General features: G+C 45.9%; 1 protein-coding gene across 1 annotated transcript in view; it reads left to right on the top strand.

Moving 5' to 3' along the window:
- The first annotated feature begins 3,252 nt into the window (after positions 1–3,252).
- Positions 3,253–7,984, top strand: part of CMBL (carboxymethylenebutenolidase homolog) — a 23,336-nt gene continuing 18,604 nt past the window's right edge. The window contains exon 1 of the mRNA XM_007106795.4: positions 3,253–3,499. The gene's annotated coding sequence lies outside the window, so the exon portion shown is untranslated. The remainder of the gene's footprint in view (positions 3,500–7,984) is intronic.

Below are 7,984 nucleotides of genomic sequence, written 5' to 3'. Positions count from 1 at the left end.
AGATGAGCTCAATACGCTCTTCCCCAGGTATTCCGGGGAGATGTTCTCAAACACACCAGCACGTCTTCTGATGCTGTTCCAAAATTTCTTTAGAGGAGCAGTTCCATGGAATACTTTTCCTGACCTTGCCTTCAAGGTCAGTGTTCATCATGGGGCTTTAGCAGAGTCTGTGGTCTTGTTTAACTTTGCCCGGTTTGTTAATTCAGCTTGGGTTCACTCAGTTCCTAGAATTTAGTTCGTTATTTCATCATAATAAATAAAATAACTTTGGAGGGATAACCAGCTGTGACTGCTGAGTCACAGCTCTTTATTAAGGAACTCTGTGAAATCCCAGTGTTCACTTATGCTAACAGTTTCTATAAGAATAGAGCTTTAAAAAAATTTTTTTGAGAGTTAAATATTAACTTGTGATGAATTTTCCAGAGGAGTTTGGAACTAAAACTGGTGAAGGTGAAAAAAAATGCCATTTGGGGTGTCGCAAGCAGTTTGTTCGTTTTAAGAGAGAAGCAAGTATTTATGTTTATGGCCCACCCTCAGTTGGTTCTGGGTGATAACACTTTGGTGACTTCTTTGACTTATTCAGATATTTAAAAATTATCTACACATTATTTTGGAGAAATCCCAAGGCAGTGAAGTAATTCAGTTGCAGATGTTTCAAACTGGCACGTGAAAGGTTCTGTTTAATGGTAAACCAGTGTATCTCTAGCAGGATAACACCTTTGCCTTGGGGAGGACTGGAAGGGTACCCAGCCATGGTGCGATGCTTTGTCTATGTGCCCACTGGGCTAAGCTGATCTATGTTTCCCAGGATTTCCTTTTCTTGTCTGTTTCTAGTTTGATGGAGCTATAAGATTTACTTTATCCTGAGAGTGGCACCTGCCTTCCTCCAGCCAGGCTTTCCTTGCTGAACCTATAACATAAAATCATGGAAGGTTGACACTGACATGGCCTATACAGATTATCTAGTTCAACTGGGTCCTAAAGTTGGTCCATCATAAGAGTCATCTGGGGAGTTTTTTTGAAATACAGTTTCCCCAGTGCCAGCCTGTAAGATTCTGGTTCAGTAGGTCTGAGCCCAGGACATCTGAATTTTACAAGTTCCCTAGATGGTTTTGATGGTCAGCCAAGTGGGTTTGCTAGTCACTGTGATTCTCAAAGTATGGTCCTTGGACCAGAAGCACCAGCATCATCACCCAGAATCTTGTTGGACCCACAAATTCCTGAGGCCCCCCCGGACCTCCTGAATCAGAGGCTCTGTTTGCGGCCCAGCACTCTGTGGTTTAATAAACCCTCCAGGGGATTCTGATGCGTGCTAAAGTTTGAGAACCAAATCTAGTCTAATCCCTCATTTCATAGTTAAGAAAAACAAGTCTAAGGAGAAGGGACACGTCTTTGGTTTAATGCAAGGAGATGGACATAGGAGGCATCCTCTCCTTGCACTCAGGTGTTTTGAGCGGAGAACACTCACAGCCTGTCTTGAGAAACCTCAGGTTACTACACTTGTGAAAGCAAGGTTTTCATCAACTAGAAGATGTTACATGATCCAGTGACCCAGTTTGTAGTACAAAATGCCAAAGGAATCATTTTTTTTTTAGGAGTGCAGATTAAGGAAAATCAAGAGTTGTAGCACTTAAGCAAGCTTCATGAAGAGGAATTCTGAAAGCTGGAATGGATTTGCATAAATGGAAAGAGAGAGGGCGGCCCTCTCCCCAAAGTGGGAAAACCACGGGAGGAAGAGGCAGGACAACGAAGATTCCAGGCAGGTTCAGGGGGAAGGTGCAATTTAAGACAAAGAGAACACTGTGAGAGGCATCTGGGAGATAGTTTTAGGAAAACAGGTGGGAAAACAGTAGCTATAAATTGTTTTTGAATGTTGTAGCAGAGGTGTACTTTATAACATAGCACTGTCTTGTAATAGTGGAATCCACTGCACAACTTTGCCAATTGAGACTGATTTGGAGGCAACTTTTAAAAAAATTACTTTTAAGTACGTGCATAAGTTTAACGCTGAGTTGGCAAATTTTGGCAAGGCATAGAGTTGCGAATATGAAATCCCTCATGTTAAGAAGTGTTAATGCCAGGAATGATGCTTGGAGAGCTAAATTTAGCAAATAGAGAAAAATGATGTGTAATCAGTCACATCTAGTCTTTCCATGTGACTGGTACTTCCAAGATGCTGGAAGATGCTTAGAAACAGTCTAATAGAAACAATTTTGTGTTTCGATGGAAACCTATGCTTGTCTAGAGGTCACCCTCCAGGCTGTCTGATTCTTGTCTTCCAGTGTCTGATAGCTGTTTTACAATTCTGTAAGTTGTAGGTAGATGACAGACAAGCAAATTGACCTCCTTCCCCATCCTGTGGAAAAAAAGCCAGTTTGCCTCTGTCTGCATTTTCCTTTCACCATTCCTTTACTCCATATGTGTGCACTTTTTAAAAACGTTCTTTTGAACTAGTTTTAACATCTGCCTGGTTTTCTCATTAATTAATGAGTACTGTAAAGTTTTCAACACCGGTCTTTTTTTTTTTTTTTTTGCGGTACGCGGGCCTCTCACTGCCGCGGCCCCTCCCGTTGCGGAGCACAGGCTCCGGACGCGCAGGCTCAGCGGCCATGGCTCACGGGCCCAGGCGCTCCGCGGCACGTGGGATCCTCCCGGACCGGGGCACGAACCCGTGTCCCTGCATCGGCACGAACCCGTGCCCCTGCATCGGCAGGCAGACTCTCAACCACTGCGCCACCAGGGAAGCCCAGAATTCACACCTTTTCCAACTGGAAGCGTCTTAACTAGTAAGGCTCTATCTCACGGGTCATGAGATTTTTGGTGAAATTCTTGTGGCGTCAAGAAGCTGCTGCTACTTTTCCCTCTGTCACTTATTTTCCTAATCAACATTTCTTCCGGTTTTCTTTCTTAACCCTCCTCTGTAGCCAACTGAATTGGTTATCACAATCTTAGGTGACCAGACAAAATATGGAGTGGCGGCGGAGGGAGAGAGGTCAAGTATGAATATGTAGTCATCTACTGTTTAAAATAGCCTAATTTTGATTTACAGTAAAGAAGTCACAGGTCTCAGGAGCCAGGTGCACATGTAAATTTCATAGGCGGCCTGTCTTCCTCCTCCCGGTCTCCCTCCCCCTCTCCTCCCCCCTCCCCCTCTCCTCCCCCTCCCTCTCTCTCTCCCTCTCCCTCCTCCCCTCCCTCCCTTTTCCTCCCTCCCTTTTCCTCCCTCCCTTTCTACCTACCTCCCCTCCTCCCTCTATTCTCTCTCTCTCCCTCCCTCCGGCTCCAGCCTTCCCCGGAGGCCGGGAATCCACGACAGCCACTGGTCCGCCGGGGTCCCACCGCCCTCCGTCACCGCGTCCACTTCCGTCCCCGAAGGAGGCGCCTCCCCCTCGGCTTGCGCCTGACCTTCTCCCCTGTGTCCCGCGGGGCTGCGGCGTTGCCCGCTCCGGTCCGGCCTGCTCCGCGCGTAAGGACAGCGTCCTTCAGGCAGTTGGACGAGGTACGTGCGCTTCGCGAGCCCAGGAACGCGCTGCTGGTCCGCTCTGCTCTAACTCTCGCGTGCGTTTGCTTGAGGCAAAGGAGGTCTTTGCCGTGTGCACAGGTGATGAACCTATTAAAGTCCATTTTCAACACCTGCTTTTATCAAAGCAGTACATTGTCACTGCAGAAAAGCAACCCTGCCATCCTACTTTGGCATATTTTCCTGTATTACATTTTGAATAGACAGTTGAAATCATACTGCATATAAACTTGTATTCCTTTTTTTCCATTTAACACTATGTCATGATCCTTTCCTCCGTGCCATTAAATACTCTTTGTAACCGTTTTCCTACAGTTGAACATTTTGGTCGTATAGTTCTTACTACTGATATAAAAGTATGGGGGAAAAATGAGCGTATCTGCGTCCAGCTCATTCTCCACATTTTGCAGCCTTTATTAAGGATGGGTGTAAAGAGAGGAGGGTCTGGTCTAGGCGTGTAGCGTCCTGGATGCTGCGTCCGTGTTGCCAGGAGAGACTGTACTGTTCCCACTCGGCCATGTGGGTCAGGAGGTGAAGCGGTGGCCTCTCCCAGGCCTTCCTGACGCTGGGCCCTGCGATTTAGGGTTACTTGCTGATGGAAATGCCACCTGTTGTTTTCAAAGCCCATTTAAAGTAAGGTGGTCAGAAGTGAGCCCTGTGGGTATCTGGGGGAATGCCATCCAGGCCTTACAACAGTCCAAGAGAAGACCAGAGGCAGCCACGTGATTGGCAGTTCACAGGCCAATCTAGCTTCATCCTATCTAGTTTTCTAATTAATGCTGTCAAGACCGTGTGCCCTTTGGAAAACACAACCATGATTACTGAAAAATAAAAATAATTGGAGGAGTTGATGTTCACAGAACCATCTAAGGATAAGGAGGGCCCTGCTTTCCCTGCTGCAAGATGGAAGATCAATTGCCATGCAAGTTACAGTGTTTACCCAGTAAAGGAAACCCCCAGCCTTCCCCTACAGCCACCTTCGAGGTCCTGTATTATTATTGCTTAGTGTTGTTTTCGATGCCCTTTCAGGTGTTTCCATTTCTAAATCTCTGAGGCTGCCAGCATTTTATTCCTAGACTTCTTTGCTTGTTGCATTCCCATCAACACCAATCTCCTTCACTTATCAAAATCTGCTTCCCTATTTCTTTTGGATATCTTCATTGCTTTGGGAGGTGTGACTTCTGAGTTATTTAAATCCTTGGGGGTATGAAAGCAGGAAACCACACTAGCTCAACCATACTTTACCACCCATTTCTCACCTTCTGCCCTCCAGTGAGAAAGGGGGAATGTCCAATTACACAGTTAAAAGATAATTTTCAGCAAAAGGCAAAATCATGACTAATACAGATAGAAAAATGAGCGTGTGTTAAAGATTCTATTTTATTCATTAAAGAGGGAACCAGGCAGATCTTATAAATGGTTCAGAAAAAGAAGTCAAGAAGCACAAATTTGTTTGGAGTAAAAGAATGCCTCTGGATGGTACATCTTAGGAAAGGGGGGAGGGCACAGCAGCCCCTTGGAATTTGCAGATCAAACATGCACCAGTGGTCCCCATAGGTCTTGATTTACAATTTTGTGGAGGCATTTGCTGTGTGAAGGAGGACTGGAGGGTGTCAAAGAAAATATTATTCATTCGTGACACTTGTTAAAAAACGGTAAGGCAGACCTTATTCAGGACCATCGTAATAGGGGTAGGGACCACTCCAGGGGGATCTTGCAGTAGGAGAGAGACATTGGGCTCAACTCTGAATATAAGGAAAAGTGGGAGTTTCTAGCCAAGGGGCAGGGTAGGGGGTCAGTGGATGGAAATAAAGGGATTCCAGCTAAGCTGACCTAACAGGATTCTTGCAGAAGACAAGCCAGGGTGATGGGACATCACCTGGGGGATGATGGAGGATGAGGAAGTGAATCAGATAGGAAGCTGGGGGATTCTGCTAAACCGACTTAGCAGGATTCTTACTAAAACTGGACAAAGCCCAAAAGTCAGGGCCTAGTTGAGAAGAGAGTTCAGAGGATCCTGACTAGAGTTCGGTCAAGGAGAGAATCTTTGTCAAGGGACCAGAAAAGTCAGTTGTAGGGGATGGGTCTCGCAATCATTCACAGTTATGTGGGATCTTGCATGGGTGTTATGGGGGAATCATGTACTTTAGTGCTGCATCCTGGGTGGCAGTGACAAAGAATGTGCCCATCAGGGTCTCCTCTGCTGGAGCATGTCCTGGCCATCCCTCGTGTCATAGAGAGAACCCTGACTTCTGGAGGCGTTACTGGTGGAAACCACAGATCTGATCTCAGGGTGGCTGGAGTACGTTGCCAAGTCCACCTGACATGCTACAGAAAAGCCCTTCTTGGTACATTTTATGAGGACCCCACCATACATGTCAGACCCACAGTCCCATCCCCTTACAGGAGGAAACCTTATCCCTCACCGTGACCTTATAATGTCATAGAAGAAACTCTGTGTTTCAATGGAAAAGTACCCATCGACTATAGCCCACCCTTCCGGGCTGTCTGATTCTAGCCCTGTTCATTGTATTTGAGCTGTTTTGCAGCTCTGTGAAAGCTGGGGGTAACTGATAGGTTTGTAAATTCTGTCCTGTCTGGTGGAGAATTAATTGGCTTCCTCCCCTACTGTGGAAAAATTGGTTTTGTCTCCATTTACAACTCATCTCAACATCCCTCTACTCCATATAAATTAGTGCTCTTTTCTTTTTTCCTTAGAACCAGTTGTAACATCTGCCGTATTTCCTCCTATCATATGAGTAAAATACAATCCTTAATGTGAATTCATTTTGGTAACTGTATAGGAGTCATAGTTTTACTTTTTTTCTGAAAATTGTGTTTTAACAAATGTGTCATTTGGGAGGGAAAAGAGCCCAAATCTTGAAATATATATACAGAAAGTTTACGTATAGTACAATCAGTGGAGTGTCAAGGGTATGTTTCCCAAGGCTCTTGCCCACAGAGAGACTGTCTGCCCTGCCCACTGTGGCCTTGGCCCGGGACACACTGGCTGGGCTTGGCTGCTGTGCCCCGTGAAGTGTCTGGCAGGAGTCCAGCCTTCATGTGTGGCACATCCAGGCCTCCCAGCCAGCACCCCTTTCTTTGGGAGAAAAGCCTTTCAGGATCAGTTCAGAGAGTGGCTGTCTTGGCTGTAAACATTCCTTTTGGAAAGTGGATAGCAATCGAAGGTAAGTAAAAAGATTCAGATTCAAGGCTGCTTATTTTCTGTGGTCTCGCATCCTCATAGGACAGCCCAGGTAAGAAATCAGCCTGAGGAATAGGTTCTCAGCAAGTAATGTGCAGTGGGACATAAAGTTTACTGCTATTGATACTGGATTGTTCTGACTTCTCTTATAATAGTTCTATAATGTAGTTTATGGAAACAAAACTACGAAAAATACCGTTAAATTTTTCTTTGATCAAATGACTAGCTCTTAATTTCTCTTTTCTTAAAATTTAGTTATTTCTAGTTATGAACATTTAGAACATTCTGGAAAGTACAGGATATAATGTAATAGCCACCTATAGTCACATGACGCAGATTTATTTTTTAAAAAAGATATTAACATTTTGTCCTGGGCTTCCCTGGTGGCGCAGTGGTTGAGAGTCCGCCTGCCGATGCAGGGGACACGGGTTCGTGCCCCGGTCTGGGAAGATCCCACATGCCGTGGAGCGGCTGGGCCCGTGAGCCATGGCCGCTGAGCCTGCGCGTCCGGAGCCTGTGCTCCGCAACGGGAGAGGCCACAACAGTGAGAGGCCCGCGTACCGCAAAAAAAACAGAAAAGAATCCGCCTGCCAATGCAGGGGACACGGGTTCGAGCCCTGGTCCGGGAAGATCCCACATGCCACGGAGCAACTAAGCCCGTGCGCCACAACTACTGAGCCTGTGCTCTAGAGTCCGTGAGCCACAACTGCTGAGCCTGTGTGCCACAACTACTGAGCCTGCGTGCCACAGCTAATGAAGCCCATGCGCCTAGAGCCCCTGATCCACAACAAGAGAAGCCACCACAATGAGAAGCCCGTGCACGGCAACGAAGAGCAGCCCCTGCTCGCCGCAACTAGAGAAAGCTGGCCCGCAGCAACAAAGACCCAACACAGCCAAAAATAAATAAAATTAATTAATTAATTAATTTAAAAATATATATTATTCGGGGGTTTTAGTATTTACTTAGCATCAAAAAACCATTGTCTCTTTTTTTTAACATCTATATTGGAGTATAATTGCTTTACATTGTTGTGTTAGTTTCTGCTGTATAACAAAGTGAATCAGCTATACGTATACATATATCCCCATATCCCTTCCCTCTTGCGTCTCCCTCCCTCCCACCCTCCCTATCCCACCCCTCTAGGTGGTCACAAAGCACTGAGCTGATCTCCCTGTGCTATGCGGCTGCTTCCCACTAGCTATCTATTTTATGTTTGGTAGTGTATATATGTCCATGCCACTCTCTCACTTCGTCCCAG

The sequence above is a fragment of the Physeter macrocephalus genome, chromosome 8 (assembly GCF_002837175.3).
Source record: "Physeter macrocephalus isolate SW-GA chromosome 8, ASM283717v5, whole genome shotgun sequence".
Lineage (NCBI taxonomy): Eukaryota > Metazoa > Chordata > Mammalia > Artiodactyla > Physeteridae > Physeter > Physeter macrocephalus.
The sequence above is the reverse complement of the archived record's forward strand: the minus strand, read 5'-3'. Positions and strand labels throughout refer to the sequence as shown.